The 13,545-nt window shown below is 39.1% G+C and overlaps 1 protein-coding gene across 1 annotated transcript in view; it reads right to left on the bottom strand.

Moving 5' to 3' along the window:
• Positions 1–13,545, bottom strand: part of kif1ca (kinesin family member 1C, a) — a 58,359-nt gene that overhangs the window by 42,726 nt on the left and 2,088 nt on the right. The gene's annotated exons all lie outside the window — the stretch shown is intronic.

Genomic DNA, 13,545 nt, shown 5'->3' with positions numbered 1-13,545 from the left:
AAATGATGAACCCCCTCACACACCTACTCAGCAAGCGCTGGGTCAACGTAACCCAATGTTGGGTTTTGGGTCTGTGTCAGACCAGTTAAAACTGGACACATAGTCACACAAATCGCACAACAATATAAACAGTTTCACATTTATTCCTTGTAAAATGTTGTTCAGTGTGGCAGAACTGTTTTCATTAATTAAAACAAACTAGTAAAAATGTTTTTTATTGAAATAAAGCTGAACTTAAAAAAAAAAAATATTAGATTAAAAACTTACAGAAAATTACAGCTTCTAAAAATAGAATTTAGAAAATAGAACTAAATTAAATAAGTATGAATAACTAAAATTACTAAAATTGAAAAAAATAAATAAAATAAAGCCATTTAGAAATATTAAATATATAACTATATAGACAAACACACACAAAAACTAAAAGTAGACTGCAATATATAAGCACATGCTTATTATATACTCACCTGATCATGATTATTTGATTTGATCTGCCAGTGTGAGTGGAATTTAAAGTTTATATTAATTGTGATTAGGCCTGAACGATATTCAAGAAAAATGTGATCTGCAATAACTCATTAAATAATGCGATATTCGATATGCAATACGATAATGCTTAAAAAAAATGTGTAAAATAAACTTAAATTATCTTTAAAATATATTTAAAATTATATAACCTACGTTTCACATTCTTTTTGTGACGAGAAAACACCCCTACAGCTTCTGAAAGTGAACATCAGTGTTTTACTGTAGTATAAGAAGTGTTATTTTAACATCAGTGTAAACCACGGGATTCAGGGGTTCAGGTTATCCTACATTAGGTTTATTTAACAACAGAAACTGAATAATCAAATGTAAAAATAAAAAAAAACACTGCTTAGTCTTCACTGTATGAATGAAATATATCCTGATTCTTATTAAAGCTACAAAAGTTATTCAGCCGAGAGCAGCGAGTGATTTTCTCTTCGTCTTTTGTTCACGACCCCAGTTATTGCAAGCCGTTGCAATATGCATATCGCGATATATACATTTGCGATATTTCGATAATTTCGATATATTGTGCAGCCCTAATTGTGATAAATTAAAAGCACTGTCTATTTGACTCATGATCACCACCACGTTAAATGGAAACCATTGTGCATTCACACATTATTTATCCGCACTCCATGCCATCACTTGTTTCAAACTGGACTACAACTACAGTACAAGGTGTCTTCAGCATCAGGATGAGAGTCTGGCCAGCAGCCAATGAGCCGTGTTCACTTGTCAGCTCAAGAGAAATCTCTCTCACACACACAGGATAGGAATGACCTCAGGACATTATTACCACTTTAACTACAACAAAAACATGAAACACCCACTGTTACTATCAAAGATGATAATTACTGCTGTGCGGCATTACAACAGATACAAAAAAACGCATGAAGCCAGCAAACAACAGAGGAAAACAATGCTTATTCTGCCAATTCCACCACACAAAGACCATTCACACACGCTACTGTTATTGTACGATCATATTAGCCCAGTCAACACACTGCGACCCAGTGATAATGAGGGATTACACTACCTGTCAAATGTTTGGAAAGAAGTTTCTTATGCTCACTAAGGTTGCATTTACTTAATAAAATAATACAGTAAAAAGAGTAATATTGTGAACATTAAAGTCTTCAGTGTCACATGATCCACCAGAAATTATTCTAATAAGGTGAGTTGGTGCTCAGGGAACATTTCTTAAAGGAGACATATCATGCTTTTAAATCGTTCCTTTTTACATATAAATCATACATTTGTAGTCTATATAAAGCAGAACTGCAATGCTTGGGTCTGAATTCCTCATTATTATAGCTCCACAGGCCCCTTTTCTACCCCTTTTCTGATGTGCGTCTGAGAGCAACTCGTTTTGGTGCGGTCTCTTTAAATACAATTGAGACACTTCATACCCCGCCCCCTCTCCAGGATGCAGAGGTGACACTCGGTTCAACTCCACCCCGTTCGGCCATTTTTGTAGTTTGATAGCAGAGATACTATTATCTAGCGGCACAGAAACTTTTTATTCACACGTTATTAACAAAATGTCAACAACGGAAGACTTGTCCAGCCAGCCTTACATGTTCGGAGCCAGAGTCGGAGCCGGAGCGAGATGAAAATGAAGACGACGAACCTGCAGAACAACGTCTTCATATGGATGTATCGCAATGGTGTGTTACTGTATTTACACATGAAACTTTGGTCTTCCGACCTTTTACCACCGTGTCGATTTATTTTGATTAATATGTGCGAGGGAGAGAGAGCAAGACAGCGTCTAGTTTGGAGATGGTGAAGTCTTGTTTACACTTTCGCCTGGCTCCGAAGAGAGAGAGAGTGCGCGCACGCGACCGGGTCTCTCTCTCTCTCTGCTCGTTCTTTCAGTTAAACATGCGCCCTGTCACAAGCGCGGCAGTTAATCTACATTAGACGGTGTAATGAAGCGTGTGGGTTACTACATCCAACAACCGAACATTTTAACTTACCCTCTCGTAACTTCTGCATCTTTGAGCTTGGACTACAAAATTCCAGCGAGAAATAAAAATGGCGGATTGCTCGAAGTGTTGGGCTGGAAGTCAATGTCCTTATTTGGCAGTTCCGCTGCAAATACTGTGACGTAATAGTTCACAAAACGTCATAGATAACAGAAAAATCGGAACAGGTTGAAAAATAAGGCCAAAACAGAATATAAAGATATCAACGAAGCACCTGAAGAGAATAATTTCAACTTTTCTGTACTTCTAAACAACAAAATGCATTTAAGGGCTAAAAAAGTGGATTTAGCATGATATGTCCCCTTTAATATTACTATCAATGTTAAAAACAGTTGTGATGCTTAACATTTGGTTGTTGGATTTAACCAAGGCGGGAAACGCAACAAACCTCTTCCTTGACCTGAAGAGTCAGTATGAAAATGTGGTCCAATCTTAATCTGTGTAGCATAATAACTGGTTTATTATGTTAATATTTTGCCATTTTTACTCAAATTTCTACCTCTAAATTTCATAGATGTAAAACCAGTGCATTACTTATATTGTTTAACATTATTTTATCTAAGAGTGAATTATTTTAAGTAACAAGGCAACCTAATCTCTATTGTTTTAGGCAGAAAATGTTTGTATTTGTTTTTGTTTGTATTTTTGTTAATAAACTGAATTCTAAAATGTAATCGATGAACCCTCTGGTATCTTCAGGGTTCAGGATACTCTTCAAGCTGGCAGCATTATCAAATTATACATTTATCGATAATGATCAATAAGGAAAAAGTATTGTGATCATATTTTTTGCCCTAATTTATTATATAAATGATTTATTCATGCACATTATTATTTTATTTTTTAATCACGTGACCCTTGAACTTGTAATCTTTAATCAAAATAACTGCAACAACATCTCTTCTCTTCTCTGATGATGAGGGCGGGACAACCTGTCACTCAAACTAAACACCATCCAATCAATTCCCATTGACAAAATCAAGTCCTGTCCAACATGTTTTCTTGTTCAAGAAGCCTGATATACACAGAATGAGCCAAAACATTATGACCACCTGCCTAATATGCTGTTGGGTCTGCCAAAACAACGCCGACCCGCCGAGACATGGACTCTCCAAGATCCCTGAAGGTGTCAGGGATAATAGCTGTATCTCGCCCAAATATTGTCAATATTGTCAATTTCAAAAAATTGACCCATGTGACTGATTTTGTGGTCAAGGGTCACATATTTGTTTCACCTGTGACTGGCCATCATGTTTTGGCTCATCAGTGTGTGTCATAATAGGGGAAAAAAAATAGACAGTCATAACTTCTGTTTTGTTTCAATTTTAACTCAATGCACACTCACAAAAACAAATAAACAAACAAACAAAAAAAAAGTATTTTTTTCTCTTTTTTTAGCTTTTTTATAAGTCGCTTTGGATAGAAGTATTTTCTAAAAGCATGAATGTAAATGTACGTGTTAAAACCTTTTCAGGTTATGGAACAGAGCAATTATTAGCTATCAAAAATGAAACCGAATTACATTATTTATAAAAATTATAATATGTTAATATATCGTGCATCCCTACAACATATTTTTACCCAAACTTGTTCTCTCTTTTTGGGTTAGTGTAACAGCACATGCATGTTACCATTGTAAACACATTCCAGTGTATTTCAGGCATCAGCAGCTTGGTATGAGGGGACAGTACGAGCTAGTCAGCAATGCACCCTGAGGGAGTGTGTGTGTGTGTGTGTGTACACAAGTTTGAATACACAAGGACAAAAGTAGTTGACGCTGTAGTCTAGGTGAAAAATAAGTTTACACAAAATGGGATGAGAGGAGGAAAAAGCTCAAGTACAATTAGTAAATGAATCATGTATTATGTAGAGGCAGTGATTTCTGGGTGGTGAACAAAGACACTCAAAGATCTGCATTACAATCAAGCAACAGGAACAGAGCTACACCCTTTAGCTCAGACAACACAAACACACTCTCTGCCACTGTGCCACAGCCCGCATAACACTCATAGTCTACATTACACACACGTCGCTGGCTTATGCAACAGGTGACTGGGTGTCTCTCAGTCGAGCAGCACATCTAAAGTTTCACTCGCCTGACTCACACACTCAAATCAGATTACACACACTGCAGATTGTGCCATACTTCTGTTAGTCTGCTCACATGTATGCACACTGAAAAAAACAATTAGTAAATGTATTTAATTTTTTATTTGGCAAGTTTTTGCACGCATATTTTTTTAAAGGGTAACTAAACCCCTGGTCAGAGCCTGACTTCACCCACTGGCAATATTTGAAAAATGCTAGACAAGTGGGCAGACCCCAGCGGAGATAGAGGGGACGAACCGAGGGCGGGGCTGAGTGGGGGGGGCGTGCACCTGAGACCCGCTGTCAGACTCTAAAATGGAGAGTGACTCACAGGGTCGCATGAAAGACGACGTAAAGTACATGCATCTGATGAGTTTTATCGAGTTGATGTCAATAGCGAGCGCTCTCTGTATGCATATTCATATTTTGCCGCTCTCTGAAAAAAATCCAGCAAAATGCGCCGGCGCATTTGTCGACCCCAGAGGATTAACTTTAGCCTAACCATAAATTGTAATTAAAATATATATGATCACTCACATCAAGACGCCGCTGCGGTGGTGGAGTCCATGTAGGAGGAGCAGCGTTTGGCACTGTGGAGAAGCCCATTTCCACCTCTACTCCGTTGGAGAAGCAATCCCGCGTAAAATGCAGGTTGCACACTTGAGCTCTAGGCGGGAACTGACGCCTAATTTCCATAGACAGTAAAATATATGGACACAGCGACCCTACTGGATTCAACGGAGAAAAGTGAAGTCAATTAGAAGCACTCTTCTTCCTGATGGCTGAGCGCACTGCGCAGACACAAACTGAGCTTGACGACGTAGATGTGACGTGAGCAGCCCGTCTGTCTTCTAGTAGCTGTGCTGAGAGAAATCTGAATCATTCCCTTCCGAAACTTGCAGAGACGGAGAGCGTGAGTAGGAGGTGTACAAGAGCAGGAGCCGGAGACACTTTTGCTAAGTATTCTGATTAATTATTTTGTCATTTTGCCTCCACGTCCCCCCGATTGCCCGCGAGCTTCTCCTCCTGTCCATACGGTAATCTCTCTACTGTGCGACAGAGAGTCGCGTGGTTATGACGCAATTGTTAGCCTATTTTTACAAAAACTGCTTCTACGGGGCCTTTTTTATACATTTTCGTGTTTCTTTAGAAACAAATAACGGACAAATGGAGTCTTCAAACCCCTCAGATGTAAAGTGATTCGCTGTCAAAGTGACGCCAAAATGAATGGGAGTCAATGGAATGCTAACAGCAGGTGAGGGTCTGCTAAGGGTCTGCTAATCAATGGCGGCCCCCGGGGAAGCTTCAGTTTTTTCTGAAACATTACCCCCTTGCTAATTTCCAAGTCTGCTGGAAAGCTATGCAGTCCAGCAGTGCTGTTGCAACCAGCAACACTACACCTATGTACCCTTCTGACCACTGTACTAAATACAGATGAATACAATTATGAGCTACGCTAGCTCGTACCAAGGGCGTGGTGAGCTGGAACATGCTAACGTCACATAGTACCGCAAACATCCAATAGGAAAATTCAACTGCAGTAGCCACCGTTCTACCTGAAGAGGGCAGCACTCAGACATTTTTACACCATATATTGTAGAATTAAAACACTTAAAAAAAAAAAAATTTACTCAAATCAATGAACAGCACTAATAAAGCCCCATTCTTACAGATCATTAACAAAAAAAAAGTTGGTTTAGGGTTTAGTTACCCTTTAAGTAAACTTCACATATGGAATTAAGTAAACTCTACTTAACTAAGGATCAGGGGCCGTATTCACAAAGAATTTTAAGGCTAAAAGTAGCTCCTAACTGCCGAATTTAGGAGCAACTCCTAAAAATAATGGGCGTGTCACTCGTAACTTTAGGACTCCTAATTTTTTTGACTAAGAGTAATTCACGAAGCATTTTAGCCCTAAAAGTAGCACCTAAGCCTGGGACAGCTTAAAAGAAGTCGAGAGGACTCCTAACTCACTAAGACCTATTCACAAACCACTTTTTGTGGCATTTCACGCTGCGATGTTTTGAAATGCGTATGCGGCGGCTACAGGAGCTTCCAATCGCGAGGGAACAATTCTGCATTGTAGGCATAATGCAATAACGCCACCAACAACAACCAAAACTAGGCTACTCATTGCATGTAAACTAATTGTAACGTTTCATTGTGAATCAAATTAAAATGTTCTTCTCTTTGCAAACGTATAGGCAGAGGCATAAAGAGACAGATTAATTCAATAATGTTGCAAAGATATTGCATCAATCCATATGTTTCATTAGGCAACTAGGCTATTTGTTTTGCCTTACTCTTTTTTCATTTAGGCTATTTATTTAGTTATTCATCATCTTCCGTCCTTCGCACTACTTGTGTAGCGCACGCATTCTCAGACCTGTCACTCATCATCATAGGGGCGGTATTAGGAATCATTCCCGCGTTACAATCATCAGCCAATCAAGGTGGTCACTTCAGCAAAGCTTGTGCATGAGTAATGACGTCGTCCATAGCAAAGAAGACTCACTCTTAGTTTAGGAGTTGTCATTTTTCTTTACAAAGAGTAGGTCTGAAAGGCGTTGTGAATAACTTTTAAGAGAAAACTCCTAGCTAAAATCTTTTAGTGCGATTTAGGAGTACTCCTAGTGGTAAGATAAAATGCTTTGTGAATACGGCCCCAGTTCACCTTCAAAAAATGTTGCTGATAATTTACTCACCCCGATGTCATCCAAGATATCCATGTCTTCCTTTCTTCAGTCGAAAAGAAATTAAGGTTTTTGAGGAAAACATTCCAGGATTTTTCTACACAGAATAGACTTCAAAGGCAACCAACGATTCCAATGTTCAAAGAAGGTTCAAATGTCCGTCTCAGTGCAGCTTCAAAGTCTCGACACGATCCCAGTCGAGAAATAAGGGTCTTATCTAGCGAAACGATCGGTCATTTTCTAAAAAAATACAATATATACAAACTTTTTAACCACAAATGCTCGTCTTGCACCATCTCTGAGATGCGCCACGTATTACGCCATCACGTTGGAAAGCCCGTAAGCTTTCTCCTAGTAGGAGTGGAAGTTTGTTCATATTTGATTTCTGATGGAAGTCTTTCTGGTGGCTTGTGAAAAGGGGATAGAAAGTGTCCCTAATCTGCATAATTGGGGCAGGATGTCAAAAAGTGGAGCTCTGTTTCCACTTGATTCGCTGTGCAGTGAGGGCTGTGTGTGTGTGTGTGAGAGAGAGAGAGAGTGTGAGAGTGAGTGTTTGTGTGTGTGTAGTGAGGGCACAGTCGCTCTTCCTTCGGCAGCCAGGTCTGTGTGTGTGTAGTGAGGGCACAGTCGCTCTTCCTTCCGCAGCCAGGTGTGTGTGTGTCTCTGTGAGTCCGTCTCTGTGAGTCTGTACGCTCAGGACTTTTCTCAGTTTAGGGTAGCTCACTTTACTCGGTTATCCTGCAAGTTTATATTTTCTGTTTAGGGCCAAACAGCACTCCAATTTACTCTGTTTGTCTGTTGCGTCTGTCCAATGTTTGAGGTATTTTTCTTTTTGCATTTTAATTATTTGGTTTGGACTGTCTATGTTTTTATTGTCAGTTTGCTAATCCAAGCTCTAATACCAATCGGCCGAGGGCTTCAGCTCTTGGCAGGACAGGGCTGTGTGATGGAGGGTCTGTTCATCGCTATTTTTTAAGTGGGCATGGAATTGAATGGCTCTTTTTTGAATAGTTATCACAAGGGGGTATAATCCTAATTCTGCTCAACAGGCATTATTTGGGGTTTTGCGCTGAACTCGTAGCAAGATTTCGCACAGCTCGGTCTGCAGTCTCTCTATTGGGTGTTTGTCCCATTTAGTGAACTCTTGGTCTGTGAGTCCCAGACTTCACACCCGTACACAGCGAGATGGGCTCCATTACAGTTTTGATTATTTTTAGCCAAATTCTGATTGGGATGTCTCAATTTGGATATTTCTCTAAAAGGGTAACTCTCGCCAAAATTGAACCTAGGCTCTTTTTGTTAATCTACCCGAGTCAAACCTTCGTGTAAAAGCATAATTAGTATGGAAATGCCACTTTTAAGATTGACCATATTTTCGTTTTAGGTCAAATTGCCTTTTGAATGGGAGTGCATGGGGCACTACTATGATAGCATCAAAATTGCTATTTTTAAAACATTAAGAAGGCTCGACACAACATGAAACTGTGCTGGAAGTCTCACCAGGGGCTCTACACATGAACTCCAGCATTGAGAACATTGTTTGTGTACTAAAAAGAAAGGTTTTGTACGACTCACTTTATCAGTTAGTGTTTCCGGTGGCTGGAATTTTGTCAGTCAAAGTAGTCGATCTCCGAATGCAACATAACATGAGGAGAGTAAAGATGCAAAGCTCCTAAAGCTTGTTTACATATAAATTCACGGATCATTTTTTATCCAAGTTATCATGCTTTTCAGTGAAATTACAAGTTCATGACATTTCCTCATATGGAGTCAGTTCATCACGTTGCATTCGGAGATCGACTACATTATCTACATCGACTACATAGGTTCCATTTTGGCGAGAGTTACCCTTTAATATCATAAAATGCTCTCCGTGCCTTGTCTCTCAAGTCGTTAACAGTTTTTAAAAAATGTCCTGTGTTGCTAATATTTATGCCAAGGTAAGTGCAGTCCTGTGTGTGTTCAAAGGAGCATGTTGTCCAATTTAAAACTATGATGTTGGTCTTGGCGGCTGGGTCTTCTTCGGAAAATCATTATTTTGGTCTTTTTGGGGTGAACTGACAGGGCCCATGACTGACAGAAGTTGTGCAGAAGGTCTAGATGCAGCTGTAGACCCTCTTTAGTGGGAGATAGCAGCACCAGATCATCAGCGAACCGAAGGTATCTGACTTCAGTGTCCAGTAGAGTAAGGCCAAGTGCTGCAGACTGACCCAGAGCCCTCGCTAGCTCATCTATGTAGATATTGAACAGCGTGGGACTAAAGCTGTGGCCCTGTCTCACTCCACGACTCTGAGGGAGGAATTCTGTGAGATTGTTACCAATTTTAACTGCAAATTTGTTGTTTGTGTTCATTGATTTGATGAAGCTATATGTTTTTCCTCTGATGCCGCACTGGATTAACTGAAGAAAAAGACCTTTATGCCAAGCGGAGTCAAAAGCTTTTTTGAAGTCTGTCTGGCATGCTTGTCGGCCCGTCTCCACATACAGACTGTGGTCACTAATGCGATACCTCGTCAGGAGCTTTCTCTGAACATAATTACTAATATTGCTTAGCTAATTTATAATCAGACTTTATTTTGTGGAAGTATTTTAGTTTATTTAATTGTGCGACTTTTATCTGCCAATCATGCATGTATTCTTCTTGGGTTATTCTCTCTCTCTTCTTTAGAACATTTGTTTTTAAAATGTAAAAGATTGGAAGGTCTTTTTGATGTTCTTAATAGATTGTTTCAAGCTTTTGGTGAAGAATTCTCAGAGGAAGTTTTTATAGGGGGTGTGAAATATAATTTTTCAACAAGGAGGAAGATGTGTCTGTTAAATTATTTAATAGGAACTGCGAAATTGGCAATATGGAAAACCAGGAAAAATATAGGCCTAGCTTACAGCTTAATAGCATTAATGTTGAAGTGATGTTTATGAAATTAGTAGCTGGTAGACTAAAAATAGAATTTGCATACTATAGTCTTGTAAATAATGAGATGGGTTTCAATGATCTGTGGTGTATTAATGATGTTTTGTGTGTTGTTTCTGATGGACATCTGGTTTTGGAAATGTAATTTTTTTTTTTTTTTTTTTTTTTTATAATTATTTTCATGTATATAATGTGAATTGTTGAAGATTATTAAGTGTTGTTTTAAATAAAGTTTTGTAAACCTCTCTCTCTCACACACAATGAAGTGAAGTGAAGTTTGGAATTAGCAAAGGAAGCTTGGGATGAGATTGTATGATTTGTGATGACATGAACATAATATCACAGTCAAAAGGAAAAACTTTACAACACGGTTACACAATAAAATATAATAATAAAATAAAATGTTGTATATCGTTGAACTAACAATGAACTACTGTGTTTGTATTCATTAACTTTAAACATTAATAGGCAATATTTTATCATTACACAAAATGACTTCATAATTAAAATTATCGTTGTTAAATATCAAAATCCATGTGGAAATAGTTCATATCTAATAAAAGAAAATGACGTGTATAAGCTGTTGCTGCTTGTCTGAAACTTCTGGCACTGCAGTTCTGCTATGTGGTCCTATTCGGCTGGTCATAAGATTGCAACATCTTCCCCCATGTCACGATATAGGGGACCGGCTCTAATATTGTCAGTGATGTGTTTTGTGATGACAGCTGCAAAAATGGCACTGGCTGGTGATAGTTTTGTGGTAAAATCAATAAAAATCAATCCCTGAAAAAGGATTCTCTTTAAAAACACTCATGCCAAAATCAAGTGCAACAAGGGTGCTCTTCATGCCTTTTTACTCACTTTCTCTTTCCTCTCTAGCACAGTGTCTCTGGAACTTTAATGTTGGTCACATTTTAGTCATAAGTGTAGGAATCTGGAGCAGAGAATCAAATCACAGCACAATGCACAGCTCTGCTCAGAGCGGACACTGATAAAAGAAAAACGCTGATCTAAGACCAAATGATCTTCCTCTGTCAATTCTGAACTTTGTTATTATCCATTTAAAGGGGTAGTTCATACAAACGTCAAACTCCTGTCATCTACTCACTCTCATCTTTCTCTGAGGAACACAACAAGAGATATTAAATGGATACTTCACCGATGTATCAGTAGAAACCCTGTAGTATTTTCGAGTGACCGTGCTTCCCTCCCTCATGTCCCCCTGAGACGAGAGATTTCTGTATTGTGTGTCTGGAAAAAAAACTCAGATGATGCAAAAATCATCATTTAGCGTCATCAGGGGCTCTTTTGTCCAGAGGCGAGAGACTACAGCCAGTAGGGGGAGCTCGTTCCGCATGTGTTCAACCCGCCCATAGGGGGATCTCACGTCTTTTCAGTTTCGAGTCGACTAGTAGTCTAGCTGTATCATTTCTCCCGATACTGCCCTCTGTAACCGGTAGGCGTGGCTTGGGAGTGTCCTCATAGGGCAGCGAAGCAAGTGCATTCTGGGAGTTGTTGTCTTTCGTCCACAGTTAAAAATACATTTTCTGGCTTTTCTCAGTCTAGAATAGCCTAGAAATCTAGACGCACCCTAGCGGCAGCAAAATGTATTTTGCAGCCAGGGTAGTCTAGCAACTCTCCGTTGACTTTCGGAGCTGTAAAAACCTAAATTGGGTCAGGCCAATCACATCGTGTATAGAGTAGGCGGGGCGGGCTTAACATAATAACGACAGAGTTGCGACGGTTCCCTGCTAACGTTACTTGAAAACAAAGAAGAGCTGCTGGTTGAGAACAGTCTTTCGAATCGGCTTTGGCCGCGACTCTGGAGGACTTGGAGTTAAGTTTTTCTTTGAGAAAAGAGCAAAGAACGGCACTTAAGTCATTCTTAAAAAAGGAAGATGTGTTCGTAGTTTTGCCGGCCAGATTCAAAAGTTGAATCTATCAACTAACGTTAGCTCCGCTGTTGGGAAAACGCTCTGGTTGGTTGAAGCGCTGTCCTATTGCGTGCAGAGGGAATTTGAAAGACAGCCGTTTATCCCGCCCCTCGGATTGAGCCATGTCTATGGTGAGTTGCCAGACCTAACATCTTGATGTAGATCTGGCTTGCCAGGCTAAGTCTAGAAGGCACCAACTTCTAATATAATTTCACATTTCAACTACATAAATGACCCAATTTAAATACACATTCATCTTTCCAGCGGTGAAATATCGCTTTAAGCAGAATGTCCATGCTGCTCTTTACCATAGAAAGAAAATAAATGGAGATTTGGCATGTCAAGCTTAAAAAAAAAAAAGCCATTAAAGTATCAAATGCAATCCATATGAGTGTCAAGCTATATTACAGCTCTTCTGAAATCATTCAATAGGTTTGTGTGAAAAACAGACCAAACTGTTGTTATCTTCATGTACTGCACGAAGATATACTCACAATGTTTCTGAACAGCACTGGTTTTCATGTCACTTGACGGCTAATTTGAATATGCACGGTTTGTGAATGAGAAACATTGACTTTAGGGCTGGAACTAATGTGCTATTTCTGCTGTGTTATTGAAATTGGTATCAAGAATTCTGAAATTTCACTGGTATCTACATTTTTTAAATCATAGTAACCTTATTTCCAGCAAAATATAATTGATATATATATTTAGTTTTTTTTATTTGGTCATGTCGCCCACTCCTAATCGTGTTAATCTCACTGACAATACAGACCAAAATAATCATGCATTTTTTGCCTTCACTTTTTTTTTGCTGAAGTGTTTCAGAGTGAAGCACGGCACTATAACATTAAAGGAGAACTCCGGTCAATTTTAACATTGAGCTCATTTTTTTTGTACATTTGGAGTGCTGTCAATACAGAGAACAACGACAAAAATTGGTGTTGCCTACACCGTGTTATCCTCTTTTTAAAATTTGCACCCTGTTGACTTCAATGGGGCAATATTTAAACCTGCTTTTAGCCTCTTAACATCCTTGATGTGTCATTACAAGTGCACAGGTCATGTGAGTGATTCCTTCAGAGTGAACACGGTGAATCTGACTGCAGTAGATGTGAAAGATATGAATAAAAATTATGTTTATTCAGCCAGCGCACATACCTGTATTTACATCCTGTTTTCGGTCGAAGTCCATAGTAATCGATTGTCGAGTTCACGCGCATTGGTTTAGTACCTATGATCACACGCGTGAACTCGACAATCGACTATGGACTTGGACCGAAAACAGGATGTAAATACAGGTATGTGCGCTGGCTGAATAAACATCATTTTTATTCATATCTTTCACATCTACTGCAGTCAGATTCACCCGTGTTCACTCTGAAGGAATCACTCACATG

Source organism: Squalius cephalus (genome assembly GCF_949319135.1).
Source record: "Squalius cephalus genome assembly, chromosome: 5".
Classification (NCBI taxonomy): domain Eukaryota; kingdom Metazoa; phylum Chordata; class Actinopteri; order Cypriniformes; family Leuciscidae; genus Squalius; species Squalius cephalus.
The sequence above is the reverse complement of the archived record's forward strand: the minus strand, read 5'-3'. Positions and strand labels throughout refer to the sequence as shown.